The sequence below is a fragment of the Myotis myotis genome, unplaced genomic scaffold (genome assembly GCF_014108235.1).
Source record: "Myotis myotis isolate mMyoMyo1 unplaced genomic scaffold, mMyoMyo1.p scaffold_m19_p_19, whole genome shotgun sequence".
Lineage (NCBI taxonomy): Eukaryota > Metazoa > Chordata > Mammalia > Chiroptera > Vespertilionidae > Myotis > Myotis myotis.
Window position 1 is genome coordinate 22,442,520 of NW_023416323.1, and position 22,071 is coordinate 22,464,590.

Genomic DNA, 22,071 nt, shown 5'->3' on the forward strand with positions numbered 1-22,071 from the left:
CATACGCGTGCATTGTGCAATGGAATTTGGGGTTTTCAGCCACTTGTTCAATTCCCAAAGAAAATAATTAAAATGCCCCGGAAAGTTGTTGTATTGTTCCTAGCTATTTCCTAAGGTGTTTTGTTTTTAAAGACACTTTGTTGCCTTCATTTCATCCCTGTCTTACTTTCATAATTTGTGTAAATGTCAAACAGGTGCCTGAGAAGCAAATACATTTAATGATTCTGAAAATTTGGGAGTTGGGAGAGAGGTAGGGGTGGGGGGAGCCACAACAGATTAAAATAGAGTTGAGCTGCATAGAAAGTCAGGAGAAATCCACAAGGGAATTGGCTGTATAATGAAACAGCATTTTACAGCTATGACAATGGATTAAGTTGACATTGAGACTCTTTTTTGACATACGATCTAGTTCGGCTTAATCTATGGTAGAAAATAGTTCACTACCCAAACCTAGCACTAGACTCAGGTTCCATTCCATATATATATAACACGCACACACGTGGCTAGACTGTCACTTCCAATTTCAGAAAAGGCTTGAGATTGACAATATGAAAACTGAAATTTCTCCTTCTCAGCCCAGCAGATTCTATACACTTTAAGGATTTCATATTTGCTTTTATTATATAGATGCTTTGGTGAACTGGTTAAAAAAAAAAAAAAGCAACCTTGACCACATAGCTGTTCATCGCCATTCTCTACGACTCTAATAATGTTTTCCAAAAAAAGGGAAGACTTTGAATAAGCCCTTCAGCATACATACAGCTGGTAGAGGTGGCAACCAGAACTTCAGAGCCGTTCTTTGTCTTTAATTATAGTTCTCTCTGCAGTTTTTCACATATATATTCTTTATATTTTTTCTTCTCATTTACATGTATTTCTTCCTTTATATGTATATTTTTCTCTATAACATCTATTATATTTCCTGGAAGGCAACTGGACAATATGTGCCGATGCTCATAAAACAGTTGAGATGGGAGATGCAGTTCTAGGCATCTTTCTTTGGAAAATATCTGCAATTCAAATAAGTGATTTTGCACAGGATGTTCAATGCTGTGTTATTTAAAAATGGAAACAACTTCAGTGGCCAAAAGAGAAGGGAATGTCCCTTTGCCAAGTCATCATTCAAAAATCACATTTAGAATTTATGTCTCAAGTAATATTGAGAAAACAGAGTAGGATACTGAATGCTTTAAGTGAATTGAGAGTTTTAGGAGGCAAAAAATTAGATACTTTTTTTTCTTGGTAAAAGAAAAACACATAAATGTTTCAAATGGGCATGGGCCTATGGGCGGTTTTATTTTCTTTCTTTTACTATTTTAAATTTCTATCCCCACTTCTATATATAGATGTAATTAAAAGACAAGTCTAAATACAGCCAGACTCTACACATTGCATATCCATGTAGTGAGTGAGCTATTCTTTAATATGTGGACTTAAGCAAGAAGGAAAAAAAAATGTGATCCTTCTATTAGGTAAAACAAATTATCAGTTAAAAAACGGTTCCTCCTTCATCTTCTGTCAAACGTGAGATATTAATGTATTGAGTCCATCCCTATGGAAATTGCAAAAACTATTTACATAAATTCTCCAGTCTACCAAATTGCAACTTGCTCAAGTAAATCAGACACCGAGCCTCCGTTTTCTGTGAATTTTGGTTAGCAGAACTCTAGGTTGGAAATTGCATCCAATTCATTTTTTACAATCTGCCCATAATTAGTTTCACTGGGAAAACTGTGAAGAACTATTTTGCTGCATTTAAATTCATAATTTTGGTTCAAGAGCGCAGAATAAGATGTTTAGACAGAGTGAAAACTATTTTCTAACAAATCAATATTAATTTATCTGACTGTTATGGTCTCGGGAGCCAAAAAAGTGTTCTTGTACTGAACTGACAGGAAAGATTTTATCCTGACCAAATGTTATTCAAATATTTATAAGACTGGATAATTTAGTAAAGAAAATACAGATGGAAGAAGGCAAGAGTTGCTTTTGTGTGTATATGGGTGGGTGGGTGGGTGCTCCTTTCCCATTTACCAATGACAAGAAATGTTAACAGGAGAGAGTGATCAGTAATCCTACCCCCTCCCAAGTGAGCTCCTTGAAGAGTTTATTGACCATTTAGTGCACATGACAAACGAAAGAAGATCTTGAGGCATCTCATCATCACACTCACCATTGACTTATGGGTCCCACTTTGGTCAAGAACCTAACCCTGTGCTGTGGGCAGAGTGATTTCCCAGTGACTCGGCTGGTGGCCAGAGGGCATGGCAGGGTGTCTGAGGGCATGGATTGTGACTCCAAGGGCAGATAAAGGAATGAAATGAATTGGGTATGACTTCAATACATTATCTTACTTAATTTTCTCAACAGCTATAAGATTTTTTGCGTGTTTGTGAACTTTTTATTGGCGTAAAATATACACTCAAGCGAAAGCACATGCACATGTGTGTCCCAAAATGAATTTTCACAAACTGAACACACCCAGCACCCTGACCAAGAAACAGAACATTAGCAACATCTGAGAGTCCAGCTCATGTCCCCATCCAGTCTCTACCTATGACTTCTAGTATAGGAATAGTTCACTTTTTATTGAGCTTGTTACAGGGTCATATAGAATGCACTCTTCTGTATCTGCCTTCTTTCTCTCAACATCATGTCTGCAAGACTAATTCTTGTTGGGTTTGGTTGTGGGTCATTCACCTCTTTGCTGTGCAGTGCCCCATTGGTGAAAATACCACAATTTATTTACCCATTCTATCTGTAAAAGACATTTGGGCAGTTTACAGTTTTGAGTTATCATGTTTAATGCAGCTGCTCTACATATTCTTGGAATCGTATTTTGGTGAACATACGTACATATACTTAGGAGTGAAATTCCTAGAAGGTCAGATATGGTTATGTTTAGTTTATCTAGATACTGTTAACAAGTCTTCCCAAATGATGACACCAATTTATAAAAAGTTAACTGAAGTCACAGGTTAGGGCCCTATCAGATTGGTGTCCTCATAAGGAGAGGAGAGACACCAGACGTCTCGTTCTCTGCCACGTGAGGACACAGTGCGAAGGTGGCCATCTGCAAGCCCGGAAGAGGGTTTTCACCAGAGACGGAATCAGCCAGCACCTTGATCTTGGACTCCCCAGCCTCCAGAATGGTGAGAAAATAAATTTATATTATTTAAGCTACACAGTCTATGGTGTTTTGTTATGGCAGCATGGGCTGACTAATACAATTATCATGGGTTGAGGCTGTTGGGTTTTTTTAAATTTAAATAATCTTTTATTTTAGCATCATTTTAGTTCTACAGGTGAGTTGCAAAGATACTACAGAGTTCCTGTACACCTTTCATCCGGTTTCGCCTAGTCAGTATTCCAAATGACCGACTGTGGTACATTTATGAGAACTAAGAAATTAACATTGGTACATATTATGAAGTAAGCAGATCCACCCTAGTTGGAGTTCACCGTTTTTCTGTTTCAGAATCCAATCGTGATATCACTGGATTGCATTTAGTGTGTTTTATCTCTGTTTCACTGATGAGGCACAGAGTTCAGATGGAATAAGTAGCTCCTAAGTTCAGGAAGCCTAAAAGTGAGGTAAAAAACTCCAACAGCAATAACACTTCATCACTATTTTCTAAGTCCTTTGTATTCCTGGCATGATGTAGTGTCATCCAACAATTTGGTTTCCTCTGGGACACCAAAGTGAAAAGTGATTCCTGTCCTCAAGACTTCAGTTCAGTTGTAACTCCTGGTGTTGGAAGCAGCCACAGCAGCATGTGTCCTGCAGTCCCTCAGCCTATCACAGTGTTATGCCCCATTCATGTCTGTGGCACATACCAAGCAGGCACTCAGCAAAGCTTTGCTAAATGTATGGATGCCCAAATGTTAAAATATGTCTATGTCTATATCTATATCTATATCTATATCTCTATCTATATCTATATCTATACCTATACTTATATCTATACCTGTATCTTCTTGTAAAAAACTTTATATTTATGATACATAATGTCAACATGACCTTTCTCCATCTCTATGGGACCAGGGATACTTGATTGGGAGGCAAGTGTGATGAAAAAGACAGAAGAAGGTTAAATACCATCCTGACTCTGCCAGATTGCTGTGTTATCTCAGGCAAGTCATTTAACCTCTCTGGCCCTGTTACTCAGGAGCTATAAAATGGGGATACTAATACTGTCCTGTCCTAGATATCCTTGTCAGAGGCTTTGAAAACTGTAAACTACTATGCACTTAATAGGAAACTAGAGGCCTGGTGCATGGATTCATGAACCGGTGGGGTCCCTTGGCCTGGCCTGCAGGAATCGGGCCAAAACCAGCTCTCCAACATCCCCTGAGGGGTCCTGGATTGCAAGAGGGTGCAGGCCAGGCCGTGGGACCCCACCGGTGTATAATTGGGGCCTGGGCGGGACTGCAGGAGGGCTCCAGGGCATGTCCCATCTCACCCAGTCCCGATCAGTGCTGATGGGGCAGATCAGGGTTGGCCAGCCTGAGAGGGACTACGGGAGGTTGGCTGGCTGGGGAGAGGCTACAGGAGGGCTCCAGGGCATGTTTGGCCTGTCTCACTCAGTCGCAATTGGCTGGACCCCAGCAGCAAGCTAACCTACTGTGAGCGTCTACCCCCGGGTGGCCAGTGTACATCATAGCGACTGGTCAAATGGTCAAATGGTCAGACACTTAGCATATTAGGCTTTTATATATAGAGAAGATATTGGCCTTATGGCATTTATGTTTAATAGTAAAAAAGAAGTCACAGATTAAATGGAGAATGCTATTTACCACCAGTTGTTTCTAATTTAAAAAATCCCATATCCATAGAATTAATACAGAAACCATCTGGTCAGAAGGACCATCTGGGATAGAAAAGACAGAAGGAAAAAAATCACTGATCATTCTATTACTTCTTGAGTGATGAATGGAGACCCAGTATATCACATACAAATATTGCCTATCAAGATTTCACACCAAAGTATGAGGAAGAAGCAATGCAAGAGGACAAAAATACATCAAGTCATAATTAGGCTTGAATTTAATGCTGGACAGTGATTGCATTAAGAATATGGACTAATCCTTGTATCAAATAACAGGCACTCCAAAGTGTTTGTTGAATGAGTATTTATTTTTCCAATCTAGATGAGTTAGAAATTTAATCCTGTGATTTTCCTTGAAAATATATTTTAGGTCTGGCTGATGTGGCTCAGTGGTTAAGCATTGACCTATGAACCAGAGGTCACAGTTCTATTCCCAGTTAGCATTCATGCCTAGGTTTTGGGCTTGATCCCAGTGGGGGGTTTGCAGGAGGTAGCAGATCAATGATTCTCTCTCATCATTGGTGTTTCTATCTCTTTCTCTCTGAAATCAATAAAAATATACATATATATATATATATATATATATATATATATATATATATATATATATTAGTCCAAATATACAAATCAGTTTTCTAGACGTGCTCATCTTCAAGAAAATCCTAAATTAGACCCAAACTTTTTCAGATTTTGCCTGTGCAGTGGGGACTAAATAGCAAGTTCAAGGAGCCTGAAAAGACCAAATGAGAAAGAGTATTCTGAACAGAAACAGGGTTTTATAGATACTTCTGAGCAGATATCGCATACAAGAAGGCAGGGCAGTTCTCTGAATTTTGAACTGATCTCAATTTAGAAACGCACTTGCATGTTGGGGAAACGCATGTCTTTCCACTCTCAATATATCAAGTTCTTTGAAATCTTCCACTTCTAATGGTAGTGTGTCAAAAAATAGTGGCTCACACTTACTCGAACTCTCAGGTGGACTGCCAGCGAGAGCACATCAGCAAGTCAGGCAAGCGAATTCCCTCGCCAATAATAAATAAGGAGCAAAGGGAATGAAGATGGGCATTTTGGCTGGATTCCAAACGCGAAAACCTGCCTATCCACCTTCAAAATGATGCAAGATTGCAGTTTGCTTAATGTTCATCTTATGTGCTTAATTACCGATAGTGCTTGACTAATTATTTCTTGTTTTGTAGACTATTTAAACAGAGAAGGAAAGTAACTACAGACTTTTGTATACCAAATGAGGATTTGTAACTCATTTTTGTAATCGCATAATTCCCAGAGGGCTTCATTACAAACACGAAAGAAAACAAGATGCTAAAAGCAGGTGACAGTCTAATTTCCACAGGTACGGCTTAAAGCTTTAGAGTGAAGTAATGGAAAATAAAATAAAAAATAGCCTTTAGATGTTTCCAGCCACGTAGAATGTTTTCATGTTAATAAGACAGAAAACTGCAAATGCAGCAAAGGCGTCTCTGTTTGGTGCTGGCGTCTTTTCTGATGCCCGACTTGATGCAACATCTCTGCGAGATTATGAAATAAGCCACAAAATGGACCCTAGTTTTCTCATTTACAGAAATGAGCGTTTGGCAAGTTGCATATGGCACAGTCAACTTAAACGTCTCTCTGTTTTCACTCTTTTACTAATTTTTACATTAATTCTTGGTCAATTGAAACCACTGCACATTTCCAAATGTTTAGAAAAATAAGAGGCCTACACTAAATAATAATATGAGGGGTCCTAGATAGTCTAGAAATTTCTCCTGGGTGTGACAATGTTGCCTGCTGGACAGAGACCGGATTCAGTAGTCTTGAGATAAATGGCCAATTTGGTTTTCACAGTCAATTCCATGTTCAGGATGGTTTTAGGAATTTGGGGATGTGGAGGAGAGCCTGAAAAAGTGTGAGTCATAATCCTGCCCTTAATGCATCATAAGGTAATTGGACATTTGCAATAAAACGCTTGAAAGTACAGCATCGTCCCATTGTGGTTGCCATCAGGAGAGGGCCAGCACTTAGCAAGTACTTGCTGTGTCTCAAAATGAGATGCAAGCTTCTTCTTTCCCATATTATCACAGCAACCTGCTGAGGAAGGGCTATTGGCCCCTTTTCCAGGTGAGGAAGCTGAGGTCTGTGACCTTGAAGGCTATGACCCTTGCACTCCCCTGCCTCGATTTTCCTGCCTTGTTTTTTCTGCCTGTACAAATACTTAGTGTTATAGAAGTTGGAAGTTGTTGCCAGTAAATTTCAGTAGCAGACACCAGATTGCTGGGTGTTGGAGGGAAGGGGAATGTAAAAGAAATTAATGAGTAACATTGATAATACTCTTTACACACATTATCTCATGGCAACCCTATGAAATAGGTGTTAATAGTAATCATGATAATAGCTATCATTTATGAGGTGTCAGTGTGCTTCAGAGAACAAACCAAGCCCCTTCTATTATTTCATTTAATGCTTCCAAAATCCCTATGACGTCATTAGGATTATCATCATCCCCATTTAGCAGAGGAGTGAACTGAAGCTTAGTGAGGATAATTTGCCCCAAAGTTGTGACAGTTACTCAGTGACAGAACCCAAGGGTCCATGCTTTTCCGTGTCTTGCTAGACCACCACCCAGCAAGTCACTTCTACTCATGGGAGCTCAGACAGGCCGAGTTCTCTGCCAAGGTCACACAGCTAATGCGTTGTAGCTCAGGATTCCCTGCCACCATCTGCCCTCCTGAACACTGGGCAGCACCATCTCCCCAAACACTCTTCTAGGCCCTGATGAGAAAAATAGACACAATCCCCCATGCCTTATGAATGTATATTCTATAGGGCAGGGGAATGGGAAAAAAAGCTCAGACATATCTAGGTCCGTGTCGGTGCCTACATGCTGTTTTATACAGTAGAGGAAGGGAGAGGGGGTGCAGGGATTACAGGCCGGTTGCCATTTGATAGTGAGTAGTAAGGAAAGACTTCAGTGTCAAGTGACATTTGAGCTAAGCTCTGAATTTGGAGAAGAGCATTCCAGGCAGAGGGAACATAAGAGGCGAAGCCCCAGGGACAGGAGTACACCTGATGTGTTTGAGAAATGGCTGAAGTAGAATGAGAAAAGAGGAGAGAAGATGAAGACAGGTCCAAAGAGGGAGGCAGGCAGGTCCCCGGGAAGAGGAAGGTAGGTCAGAGGGAGGAGGCAGAGGTCCCAGGGAAGAGGAGGGCAGGTCAGAAGGAGGAGGCAGGAAAGGCAGACAGCAAGACCCTTGTATTCTGTTGTGAAGACTATGCCTTTTAATGAGCCTGAAATGGGATATAATGAATAAAGTCCTAAATGGATAAAGTAGGACTAACTTTCCAGGCTTCCCCTCCCATCTGGGTAAATTAGAAGATGAGGAAAATGTCTAAATGGTAAGACCTTCTTCATTACAGATCTGAGCTCTGACTCAGTCCTGACCTGGGAGGCGTTTAAGGAAAAGGATTTGTTTCTAGAAGAGAGATTTAAATGTCCTGGGGCTCCTCCAACCCGCAGAAATAGGAACCACTTAAGTTAACAGGCAGAGTAATAAGACTATACAGAGGAAACTCACATTTTCATACTTTATGCCTTAATTTTAAGTAGAGTTACAAGATTTCCTGTAGGAATTCATAGTGTTATCTTATTTTATGCCCCAAACTAGGAAGAGCATTCCACTGGGTTTACCGAGCTGTTAAGATGAAAATAAGTGTTTGAGCACAGCATAATAGATGAGATGTTTAAGGCATTTTCCTTGAGATTTTTGGTTAATCTTCTTTTAGTTAATTTTCTGAGATAAAATCCAGTTATAAATAACCTGAGGGTACCCTAACTGGGCCGTTCTGAGAATGGCAAATCTTTAATAGCCAGAACTTCTGCCTTTTAGAGATCTCTAGGGGGAAGCAGTACTTTGAAAATTATCCAAAGCAAAATAAGTCAAAAGCATTAACAAATTAAAGAGAATGGGGGAGAGGAAAGAAAGGGGTGAATGAGAAAACTTATTTGAGATCGTACCCTTGAAACTCTTTTTTTATTTAAGTCAAACATTCCAAATCTATTTGTTGATTACTGCAGAGAATTGATGTGTTTCTGTCATATGAGAATAACGGGAAATTCATCCTTTTTACCAAAGGAGAGTAAAATCTGGTCCAAACCTGAAGTGCAGAAGCATGAACACAAATGGCCTTTACTTAGACTGAGGTACAGCAGGTAGAACCTTAAAATAACAAGTTTCAGCCCGGCTGGAACGGCTCAGTGGTTGAGCATTGACCTATGAACCAGGAGTTCATGGTTTGATTCCTGGTCAGAGCACATGCCCCAGTTGTGGGCTTGATCCCCAATGTGGGGCATGCAGGAGGCAGCCGATCAATGATTCTCTCTCTTCATTGGTGTTTCTATCTTCTTCTCCCTTCCTCTCTGAAGTAAATAAAAATATAATAAAAAAATAAGTTTCAGAACTGCTTTTCAAGAGACCTGGTGGAAGAAAGAAGAAAATAGAACAAGCATGTCAAGCTCACGGCTTGCAGGTCGCATGTGGCCCACAACGAATATTTTTGTGGCCCAGCCAATATAACAGTATGTAAGAAACATTTCAATAAGAATTTCATAACTTAATTTTTACAATATCCTGTTATACATAATTATTAATAATGAACTACAACGTTCACTAATGACTGATTACTATAACTATGTTGTGTCCATTTCCTTTACGTGCCTTACTCGCAAGCACACCATTTCTCTCCACTAATATTAGCAGCGAATATTTAGCAGCCAATTGCCACGTCTTGGACTGACTTGTTTGGTGTGCGCAACAGGGAATATTTCACTTTCAGAGAACAAGAAAAATAGGTTTATTTGCGTTACCCTTATTAATTTGTGCAGTTAATCAGTGTCTGGTAAGTTAATGTCCAAGAAAAAATATTAATTTTTATTAAAATGTTCTATTATTTTATGTTAACGATTACTCACTTATTTCAGCCCTTGGTATTTAGCACGTCTCTATCGAAATAACCTACATTTCTATGAAAATTGAAGCTTTTGTTTTTTTTGCAGCCCACATAAACTTAAACCTGATTTATTTAGCACGTGTTAGCCTTTGACTTTGACATGCTTGCAATAGGACCTTAAGTGTTGTCCATTGTCACAATGTAAACAAAAATTTATAAAAGGATTATAAGGTATGAGCAAGGAAGTCATGTAAACTGGGTGATATATAAATACTTTCTCAGTACAAAAGAGTGCATGTTGGCTGCCATCCATCTATAGTGTATATATTACCACAAAATAAGAGAGGTGGAGGCCCAATGTGGGCATAACTCAAAACAAAACAAATCTGTCGGCCTAGATAAGGGAGGGTGCTTTTTCCAGGGAGTCAGAGGAGGGGACCAGGAGAAAACACTGGAACAAGTTTCTACAAAGCCGCAAGAGAGCGGGAGACTCCTAATTTTAAACAACAAATAAGATGCCCTAGAAACCTGTAACCTGTCACCAATTGTAGGATTATCCGGGACATTCAGAGCCTAGGCTGACAAGCAAGTTGAAAGGGTGTGCAGAGCTGTAATGGAGCAGGAAATTGCCACGTGGCTTGGAAAACCTGAGTCTTGCTCATGGGTTTGCCTCCATCTTCCTAAGCTTCTGTAAAAGGTGGCTGGTGAAATGCCCTGGGATTCTGAGGGTGCCCACCTTGAGATAAGGAACGCGAAGAGTCAGGAAGATGGGCAACGTGAATTCTATAAAGGAGGAGGAAGATAGAAAAAAAAGATTAAATTGTAACCAAAACACCCTTTCCCCTTCATGGAAAGCCTGCCAAATAGAGTTGCTATATATATTTTATCTCAGCCAGGCAGAGCAGACATTTGAAAATTAGAGAAATACTAATTTGGAACAGATATCAGAAAACCCACATATACTAAGAGAACAATAAATGTAGAGAATGGCTTACAAAGCAAGACTACTGCCAGTGGGGCCAGCACCCTGAGGTCTTTAACAGAAACCTATTACTTGATTTACCAGGAGCAGCAGAGACCTAGAGAAGCAGTGAACTTGGGGCAATAAAAATTAAAGCTGGCTCTTCCTCCAAAACGACTTCTGAACTGCTTACTCTCATGCCATCTCCCACCATCCCTGAATTCAAACTCCAGAGGCGCAGAGCCAGCCCCACACCCTCCACAGAATCCACAGTTTACTGGGCAGACAAAGCAGTGTGTGCAAACCATCTTATTGGAAAGTGATAATGGTCTCAGAAGCACGGGGCATGGGAGATTCCTGTAAGAGGTTGACTCCTCAGTGGAATGGGAAGCCACTGGGGTAGAGATGCGTGGCTCAAATGCATGCGTTTCTGTGGTTGGATACATGTGCTTGAAGGGGAGCTCTTGGCCTCATTGAGGTGTCTAAGGTATCACATACCACCTCCCATAAAGGGGTTCAACGGAAATCCCTTCCAGTCTTGTGTCTGGACCTAATGCACTCCTACGATCAAGGTTATGCTCCAGATGGTTAGGCAGATGCTCTGCCATCCCATGATTACCTTGCTGAGTAACTATGTTTAGCCAAAAAGAAAAAATAAAGAAATAAAAATTATTCGGTGTACAGACCCAGCTGAAGGCGTTTCAGTTTTTCTCCACTACCCACTGCCAATGTCTTCCACTTGCTCACCGTCTGGACCCTGAGGGGAGAGCGTCTGGACACCTTTGTCCATTAGTAACATCGTGTTCTCCCTGCACGCAGACACGGCAGCAACCTGGGCAGGCGTGAGCTCAGGCTCAGAGACTGTCAGTGATTCCCTGAAAGTGACCCAGGGGAGGGAGCAGAACCAGGACTGCTGTTCGGGGAGCAGGACTCTCAAGCTTTAGTAGATGCTGTTCCTTCTGCTTATCCCCACTGCCAGCCCCTCTCTCAGACCGAGGCTGTTCAGGCTTCAGCTCTTACTCAGGCACTTCCTCCCAGGGCCCGTTTTCCTGGAACCAGGTGGAGAGGCCGGAGCCTGCTCCTGTTCGGTTTTCTTCGCCTTTGCCACACCTCGAGTGCTTCCCGCTCAGGGTGGTCTGCCGTCTTTGCTGGCAGCCCTAGAATGAAGCCTCCAGAGAGACAGGACGTCAGCTGTGGGTGCTCCTCCCCATAGGATCCCAGGGCCTGGCCAAGGAAAGGAGCCCTCCAACAGTCCTAAATGAATGAATCTCTCCCAAAGGCTACACTTATAATCGGCTGAACAGCGTGCATTCTCATGGCTTCTGCTAGATGGTAACTATTTGTGCCACGATTAAAAATCAGGGTAAGACAGTAAATGTGAAGGGTGATGACTAGAGCTCAAATAATAGGAGCTAGTTCTTTCTTGATTCCAATTCGGAGCCACAGGTCATCAACAAATGACATTCGAATCCTTCTACCTGCACTAGGTCTCTAAGTCACTTTTATGGAAGCACAATATATATGTAAAAACGGACACATAATAAGTGTACACCTTACGTTTTTCACAAACTGAATACAGCCATGTAACCAAGACTCAGAGCAGAAACAGAAGAGGACCAGCACTTAGGTGGGGATTTGGGGTGAGGTAAATGCCATGATGACAGCCAAGGTGGCGCCTTCGGAGGACATGGGCAGAGGAGCTGAGCACTGGAGGTAGTGTGCGCCTGTAGCCTCCAGCATCGGTTCTAAGCAAGTGTAAGATGTGACGGACAGAATGAGAAGAAAATGGGAAATGACCGAACTCCTACCATGTACCACATAGCATTGCAGTTAACACTCAGTCAAAAATAAATAAGTAAAAGGAGGAGGTCTCAGAGAGGTGAACGCAATTGCTCAGGGCCACGGAGGCCAGGCCTGTGTAACACCGCAGTCGCTACTTCCCACTCTAACTCACTGTCTCACCACGTGGCCTGGCTTCTCCTTTAACCTCCTCCTTTAACACAGGTGACTAATTCCATAATTATGATATTAGCAATAGCTCTAATAATAAACTTGCTGAGTGCTTACTCTGCAACAGGCATCTTCTCCACATTCTTTCATTATCCCCATCTTACTTATAAGAAACCTGAGACTTGGAGAAATTAAGTTAATGTTGCTGTCCTCTCACAGCGAGTAACCCTGGAACCAGGATTCGAACCCGGACAGCCTGGCTCTGGAGGCTGCACTGCTAACACCTCACCGTATTGCCTCTGAAAGCAACTGTGAACATAAGAGCTCATCTCTTCCCCTTTGTAATTCCTCATCGGATAGGATATGCAATAGAGCGTCTTAGAACACAATTCCAAGGCTGGTTAGAAGGGTAGATGGAGATTTGCGCCATGGGTCACAGATCGCTCCCTTCTCACCAGCTGGCCTTTGAAGAGGGGCATTCTGGGAAGTGGCTGCGAGGCCATAGCCAGCCTCTCCACAGGACATGCCTGAAAGGAAACAGGTGGAGAGGCTGGAGCCTGCTCCTGATCATTTGGGGGTCAGTGGGACTGTCACCACAGCTCCAGAGACATCCAAGGCTGAGTTGGCTCCTTTGAGACTGCCTGTCACCTGTGGCTTACAGGACATAGCTCTGCACACCCGGATGTGGAAGCATCTGACGCTGTGGTGGACACAGCCAGGAGCTTAATCAAAGCCCACGCCAACCACTCAGTGTCCCCCTGGCCTCTGCAAACATCACATGGAGGCTTAGTGCAGCATCCAGGCTCCAGTTCATCCGCTCCCTGCTCTTGCCGCCCTGACATGGCTATTCAGGAAGGTCAGTGGTGCATACAAGTTGCAAGAGCAAGGACAAAGGCACAGGGGAAGAGATCCCCTGGCCTCCTGTCTCATGACAGTAGTCAGGGTTATTATTCACGGCTGCCTCGTTTTTAAAAAAGCCACAGGAATGTTGGAAATTCTCACATTCATCGTCGAAATGCCATTTGTTCATTCATTCGATATTCAACAAATACTGAGTTGCTGCCATGTGCAATTGATGGTAATGTCTTTAATTGTTTTAGCTAGAAATTAATTTCCCTGAAAAATTAATCATAACCAGGAGTTTACAGGACCCTGGCTGGTGAGACACTTGAGACTTCTGAGGTCGTACTCAGGCAGAATTGGACAGGCAGTTTCAGATTTATAAGCACTGGTTAAATAGGTGGGGGTGAGGAGGAAGATGAAGAGAGAAGAGGAAGGGAAATTATATATGTAAAAGATCAGATTTTTTTAAAAAAAGCATATAGAGACAATTTGTACCTAAAAATGAACACTGAATCATGAACCAGGAGACATGGTTCTGTTCCAGCCATCACCGTGATGGTAAGTTATTCAAGCCCAGACCTCAATATTTCCATCTGTAAAGTGGGGAGGTCAGAGGAAATATCCACTAATGGACCACTGTGACTCTAATACTTGAAAAGCTTGTCATTCTGAATTTATCTATACATATACATAATACATATATATATAGCTTTATGTTATATGTATTCATATATGTAGCTTTATATATGAATATATATTCATATATATAGTTTTATATGTAAGCTATGTTTTTGTATATAGAAATATTTATACTTCAAAAATCCTTTAAGAGAAAAATTATTGTATATGCATGTAGAATATGGGCTTTGCATAAAACACAATTCTCTGAAACAGTGAGAAAATTACTTGCATTTTAAAGTTAGTGAAATGTACTAAAACCACATATATTAAGTTTTAAAAAGTTAACACTGTTCTTTTTAATGCTATTTTAGTTAAATTATTTAAAATATAACTAGTTAAAAATTTTTAAAGCTTATAATTCTTAGAATGGACAGACATGAGTGTGCCTATACATTTCGTCATTGTCATCTCCATCACTGTCACTGTGATCAAATGAAACAGAAACCAGACCCCTGGGTGCTGGTGCAGAGAATCTCCAGAAAACTTTGGGTTTAAGAGAAGGAAAGGGATTCCCCTCCCTGTTTAATGGTACAGCCATGCTCCGATGCAGAATTTAGCCCGGTGTTACTTCTGGACAGGTGACAGGTAGATATTTTGATAAATGATTTGTAGTTGATGTAAGAAGTCCCCTGGAGGACTGGAAGACAGATCATCCCAGGGATTTTGATCTGTGTCACTCAGCTCTCAAATCCTGTAAGCCCACCTAAATGGAGACCCCCCAAGATATGGTGAGGATGGCAAATGCCACCTTCTTCAAATGTGCTGGCCCCTCAATCATTCAGAAAAGAGACTCTGTAAGATGGAAATCAATATAATGCACAAACTCACTCCAAAGCTAAGTGGCTGAGCCTTTCCTCTGCTGGGTTTTGGCTCTGCTAAAGGCTATCTGGGGGAAAATTCCTGTTGTTGCTTAGAAAATGAAAACCTACAAGTATGCAGCACTAATTCATCTAAATTGGGGTGGAGGATGCATTGAAAGTAGGCCACCACGCCCGCAGCCACAAAAACACAGAAGAATCCATGATCCATCGTGTGCAGCTTCAAAATCCTTTTCCACGCAAGGCTTCAACTGGGCGTTTAAATCAACCTGACTTGAGTCATGAAACGAGTCCTATTTTGTCTCCTTGATCTAAATTATTACTGGATGAGGCGGGAGGGAGAGATGTGCATGTTCCTTGGGTATAACCCAGTGCTGATGACAACAGTCTGGGCAATTGTAAAATAAGGACGGGACTTGTGCAAAACCAGTGTGAGTATGGAGATGGAACAGCTTGGATGGGAGGTAAGCGGACATATTTGGGAGTGACTGAAGGTGAGCAAAACCAACCTTTGGCCTTCGAACCATCGAGGGTTTTCCTCCTAAGCAGAGTGCCAGGTAGAACTCCACCTTGGCTGGCTTCCTTGAGACCAAGGAAAGATTGGACCACCACCCCTCCCCCAGGGTCCAGGGGGCCCTAATAAGACAGCTGATGGTTGACTAAAACCTACATATAATTTTAATTATATGTACTAATCCATAAATAATTAGCCTAAACTAATGTAATCTAATGTAAATAAATATATATATTTACAGTGATCTCTGAGTGTTAGGATTATGGGTAATTGCTATGTTCTTCCTTTAAAAACTCAGATTTATTTTCCTGACCTTTTACAAAAGTGTGCACGTGTGCACATCGGTGTGTGTTTGACTAGGAAAAAAAGAAGTGCCATTTTCCCGGGGTTGTAAGGACACAATAAAAAAGATGAGATAACCAGGCTGCATATACACTGGAGTGACTATAGCCTTCCTCCCACCCTGGCAGACACCTAATGGTCACGGTTTGAGGGTGTGAGTTTTGGGTGTGTGTCATGTGTCAGAGCCTATGGACTTTCACATCAAGGGTTGTTCGTTCCGATCTCTCCTCCTCTCCAGTATCAGCAATTCCTGCTGAACTGATGGACAGATGGTGGCAGAGTTTGGCTTATTAAATACATTTAGTGAAAATGTTCTTCCATCCCTGTAGCTACTGGCTCAGCCAACTGACTTAATGGTCCTGGAATTCATTTTCTTAATGATTTTATTGAAGTCTAATCTTCACACCATACAATTTTACCACAGTAAGTGTACAGTTTGATGATTTTTAGTGAATTTATACAGTTGTGCAACCATCACCATAATCTACTCTGAGAACATTTCTATCACCCCAAAATGTTCCCTCATGTCCATTTCCAGCCAATCACCCAATTCGTTCCAGCCTGCTCTCTGTCTCTAGGGTGTGATCTTTTCTAGAAATTTCATATCAACATTACTGTACCTTTTGTGGTCTTTGCGGTTGGCTTCTTTCACTCAGCCAAATGGTTTGGAGGTCTGTCCAGGTTATTAAAAGTCTCAGTGGTGAGTCCCTTTTTATTGCTCAGTAGTATTCCGTTGTATGGCTCTTCCAGTTTATGTTTGAATGGCTTCCAGCATTTGCCCACATGACTAATGCTTCTCTGAACATTCAAATACAAGCCTTTGTGTGAACATGATTTCACTTCTCTCCCGTAGATCCCAAAGAGCGGGGTTGTTGAGTCCGAGGATTTGTGTATGTTTAACTTTTTAAAGAAAACTGGCAGACTGCTTTTCGAAGTGGTCATGCCATTTTACATTCCCACCAGCAGTGGGGGGAAGTTTCAGGTCTTCCACATCCTGGCAACTCTTGGTATGGTCAGTCTTTTCGATTCGAGCCATCCCCGTGGGCACGCAGTGTCGGGCATTCTACAGTGGCCCTGAGGCCAGAAAGGCCCCAGGTGAGCAACGTGAGAAACTTGCTTTGCAACCCTCAGCTCACAGTCTAATTAATACTCGAGGACCCATGTAACTTCTCTGAGCCTCAGTTTCCCTATCTGTAAATTGGAAACCACAATAACAACAGGTCCTGAGGAGTCACTGAGTGTGACAACATCTGTGAAGGACTGTCCTGAACCTCAAATTCCTTTCTAGAACCAAAAATAATATCGATAAACATGGAAATGTATGCGCTTAAGCAAGCAAAGATGTCCACTCAATTTTCCTTTGTATCTAAAATTCTTGCTTTATCCCCTCTGAGCAGAGTGCAAGGAAGACTATTTGACATTTTCTTTGCTTTATCTCTCCCATTGTTCTTGCGTTGACTCAGTACTTTCCATCATTAACCACAATGAGCCAAGTACATAATGGAATGAGCCCTTCTTCAATTGTGAACATTTACTCAAGATTTCTTCCACTTGGAGCTCGGAACCCAGGACTAGATCCAGCCTGCAGTAAGACATTTTAGGACAAAATACAAATTTGAAACCTTTGGCTGTGACATTTATGCAGCCTGTGCCCAGGGGACATATTTGAACCTGTAGACCAAAGAAAGAGTTCGTCCCCAAACTCAGGGGAGGCACATGGGCAGCTATGGGCCCTACTATTTGAAGAAACACTTGAAGCATCAGTGACTTGGATATGGTCCTACCTCGAGGCACACTGCAGACTATCCCACTCCCCTGGCGAGGCAGTGGCCGGGAACAGCGCATTCCTGGTTTACTGCCAATGTCCTCGATCTGCATGTTCTGCCATTTACTTGGGAAAATAATGTTTCGTTTCAAGTCAGGGCAACAAAACCACTGCCAGGAGCCGGCCAGCTCACAGGAGATGTGCGGGTAGCTTGGTGGCCCTGAACACCTAAGTGGTTTTGTTCCCCTTCGAGTTTCCTGCGGTACATTAACTTTTATTGATAGTGCATAGCTTCAGCAACTGGTCTTGATTTTACTAACCTGAAGGACAGAGGAACAAGAGGCACCCACACAGCTGACGTGCAAGAAAAAAATAGCACAGAACGTCTTGATGGGTTTCAGTGTTTTTCCCCTTGCTAGAGCTTTCCTTTAATGAGGGAGACACAGCCATTGCAGGTTAATCATGTCTCAGGCCCTCAAAGGGATGGGGGCTGAATAACCACTTAGAAATCTAACCATGGTTCCCTCCAGCAGACGCTTGGAGGTATAGCAAGGCACTCGTGAAATTGCAAGCTCTGATTTATGTCACTGCTATGGAGACTGGCAAAAGGATTCTTGGGTGTTTACATAATACAGGAATTAAGCAAATGTTAAACCAGGAGCTGGATGGAAAATCTATGTAATGAAAGACAGAGAGACCATTTTCTTCATTGCTTTGAGCAACCTAACATTTCTAGCTAGAATGTGCACCTTGGAGCAACCTCATTCTCTTTGACTCATGAACACTGTGAACAGTATAATTATGTTTTCTTTTCTGCATGGAATGCTATCACCATCAGCTTAAAAGAAGAGCATTATTGTTTATAAAAATAGATATGATTTGTTGAACACCTATTATAGGCCAGGCACAACTCTTTGCACTTTATACATCTTGCCTCAATTCATCCTCATAGCAATCTTAGGAAGCATAACTTCGTATTGTCATTTTGTAGCAAAGGAAATTGAGGTTCAGAGAGCATCTATAAACTGTCAAAGTCCTCAGACAAGCTGACGAAGGAACAGGATTTGAGTCAAAGTCAAGGAAAAAAAAACTGATCGCATCCTAAACCCAACTCTCAAACATACCCTCATCTTCACGTACACACAATCCCTGTCACTTTAAAATGCATGGTGTTTATTTTAACAGATTAAACATTAGTTTTACAAAATGGAGTTTTGTAGAAACACTAACATAGATCTGTTTTTATTCAGCCAAGATTCAGTGATTTCAATGATCACCTACTATGTGTAGGACCCTGTGCTAATAAGCTTGTCCTACTCAGGAAATCTCAGGGCTGTGATTGCAGAACCTCAGTAACCACAGCACAAATCTGTTTTGTAGGCTGCCCAGACTAGTTTTAAAAAACCACATCTCACCAACAGTGCGAAGGTTGCCTTTTCTCCACATCCTCGCTAACACTTGTTGTTTGTTGACTTATTGAGGACAGCAGTGTGAAGTGGTATCTCATTGTGGTTTTAGTTTGCATTTCTCTAACTACTACTGACACTGAGCATCTTTTCAATATGTCTATTGACGATCACTATGTCCTCTTTGGAGAAGTGTTTATTCAGATCCTTTGCCCATTTTTTAATTAGATTATTTGAATGTTTGGTGTTGAGTTTTGTAAGTTTTATGTTTCCTTTTAGGAGTTTTATGATTTCGAGTCTAACATTGAAGTCTTTCATCAATTTTGAGTTTATTCTTGTGTATGGTGTATGAAGGTGGTCTAGTTTCATTTTTTGCACATATCTGTCTACTTTTCCCAACACCATTTATTGAATAGACTATCTTTATCCCATTGTATGCTTTCATTCAGCCTAGATGTTTTTTCTTCCTTTGTCAAATATTAAGTGACCACAAAGGCGTGGGTTTATTTCTGGGCTCTCTATTCTGTTCCATTGATCTGTATCTCTGTTTTTATGCTAGTACCATGCTCTTTTGATTACTATGGTCTTGTAGTATAGTTTGATATCAGGTAGTGTAATTCCTTCAACTTTCTTCTTCTTTCTCAAGATTGCTATAGGTATTCGGGGACTTTTGTAGTTCCATATAAATTTTTGGAATATTTGTTCTAGTTCTGTGAAATATGCCATTGGTATCTTAATAGGAATTGCACTGAGTCTGTAGATGCTTTGGGTATTATAAACATTTTAATGATGTTAATTCTTTTTATCAATGAACACAGTATACACTTCCTCTTATTTGTATCTTCTTCAATTTCTTTCTTCAGTGTGTTATAGTTTTCCGACTAAGAGTGGTGAACACATACAATATACAGATGATATATATTATACAACTGTATACCTTAAACCTAGAAAATATTAACTAACTAGAGGCCCAGTGCATGAAATTCATGCACAGAGTGGGGGGAGGGGTCCCTCAGCCTGGCCTGAACACTCTTGCAATCCGAGATCACTGGCTCCTAAGTGCTCGCCTGCCTGCCTGATCACCCATAACCTCTCGCCTGCCTGCCTCATCGCCCCTAACCACTTCTGCCTGCCTGCCTGATCGCCCCTAACCACTCACCTGCCTGCTTGCTTGATAGCCCTTAACTGCTCACCTGCCTGTCTGATTGCCCCTAACTGTTCGCCTGCCTGCTGATTACCCCTAGCCACCCCTGTCTCAGCCCCCGCCATGATGGCTTAATCAGGAAGGACATCTGGAATGACGTCCGGAAGGTCATTCGGCTGTCCAGAGTAATTAGCATATTATGTTTGTATTATTACACATGTCATCCCAATAAAGTTAATAAAGAATGAAATAAAAAAACCATATCCTCTAGGTCATGATGCTTATTCAGACACTGTGATGTCCAAAGGTCTACATGGATGACCTGAAAGTGACCTCACACTGCCACCTGGACGGAGAGGTCCAGGCACAGGTATTGTGGCAAAGACATGGGGCCATGTTACTGAGTCTGTTCCTTCCAAGTCAAGATCAAGTTAGCATTCTTTCTGCTATTTTTATCTTGAGGTCCTGAGAAGTGTGCAAATTCCTATCTTAAAAAAAATTCCATCAAGTTAAAAGGCTCCATTTTGTATAGTCTTCAAATATCCTACATTAAAAATTAATAAGAGGGCTTCTTGATAAGTTAACTATGGAATTACCATATGGCCCAACAATTCTACTCTAGATATCTACCCAAAATGATTGAAAATCATTGTTCAAGTGAAAACTTGCACACAGATGTTCAGAGCAGCTCTATTCATATTAGTCCAAAAGTAGAAATAGCATAAATGTCCATCAACTGATAAATGGATAAACAAGTTGTGTATCCATACAATGGGTTACTATTCAGGATTACAAGGAAGAAGGTACTGACACAAGCTTCAACTGTGGATGAAGCTTGAAAACATTACGCAGAGTTAAAGAAACAAGATACAACAAGTCACATAGTGTTTGATACGATATATCTTATGCCTCCATTCAATGCACCAGAACTGCTAAATCTGAGAATTTGTTGATAGGGTAATAGAAAACTAATACAATGACTATTTGTTTATTTACTCATTTCTTGGTCAATTCGTTGGTTCAATAGATATTTATTGAGTATGTGCTGTGTGCATGCACTGTGTTGGGCTCCAGGGATACTGAATGAATGAACAGACTTACCTCTGCCTGAATAAAGCTTACAATCAAGAGAGTCATGTTTAGGCCCTCCTCACAAAAAGCAGCCACAAAGATGAAAGGTCACTAGGAGTAATGATGGCTTCAAGCAGTGACACTAAATCAGCAGAGGCCAATGGGTCCTTAGAGAATCTGATGAAAGATAAGGACCTTCTTCTCAGAAAAGTGAAAATAGGGTATAATGTTGCTTATTATTTCAGAGGATTCTAAGGCACCCCAGAGGCCCTTCTTCAAGGTCCATAGTTAAGAACACTTGGCTTAGAGATTCTGAAGATGCCTCTTTGATGAAGAAAGCTGCCATGGGGAATATGTACTTGGAGTATATGTCCATTATTTTCTTTTTTTAAATTTAATTTTACTTTTTTTCACGTGATATATATATATATATATATATATATATTTAAGATAAATAATTTTAAATGTTACATGCAATAAAAATTAATATTTCAAGAAAAACCATTTTAAATATAATATTGTTACATGCAATAAGCATTAATATTTCAAGAAAAACTATTTTAAATGTAATATTATTACATGCCATAGCCATTATTTTCAAGATAAATCTTATTTGACATCACCACTGTGATGGTTAATTTTATGTGTCACGTTGAATGGGCCATGGGGTGCTCAGATATTTGGTTCACATTATTTCTGGGTGTGTCTGCAAAGGTGTTTCTGGTTAAGATTAATATGGAAGCATGCAACAGACTGACAAATCTCTGAGGGAAGGGGGAAGAGATTAACCAAATAACTTA

At 41.0% G+C, this 22,071-nt stretch overlaps 1 protein-coding gene and 1 long non-coding RNA gene across 2 annotated transcripts in view; both read right to left on the reverse strand.

Annotated features, from left to right (window-relative positions):
• The window catches only part of WWOX (WW domain containing oxidoreductase), a 930,714-nt gene that overhangs the window by 277,178 nt on the left and 631,465 nt on the right, over nt 1-22,071 (reverse strand). The gene's annotated exons all lie outside the window — the stretch shown is intronic.
• Nucleotides 1-22,071, reverse strand: part of LOC118674138 — a 100,881-nt gene that overhangs the window by 77,119 nt on the left and 1,691 nt on the right. The window contains exon 2 of the long non-coding RNA XR_004973585.1: nt 21,302-21,448. This is a non-coding gene — a long non-coding RNA (uncharacterized LOC118674138). The remainder of the gene's footprint in view (nt 1-21,301; nt 21,449-22,071) is intronic.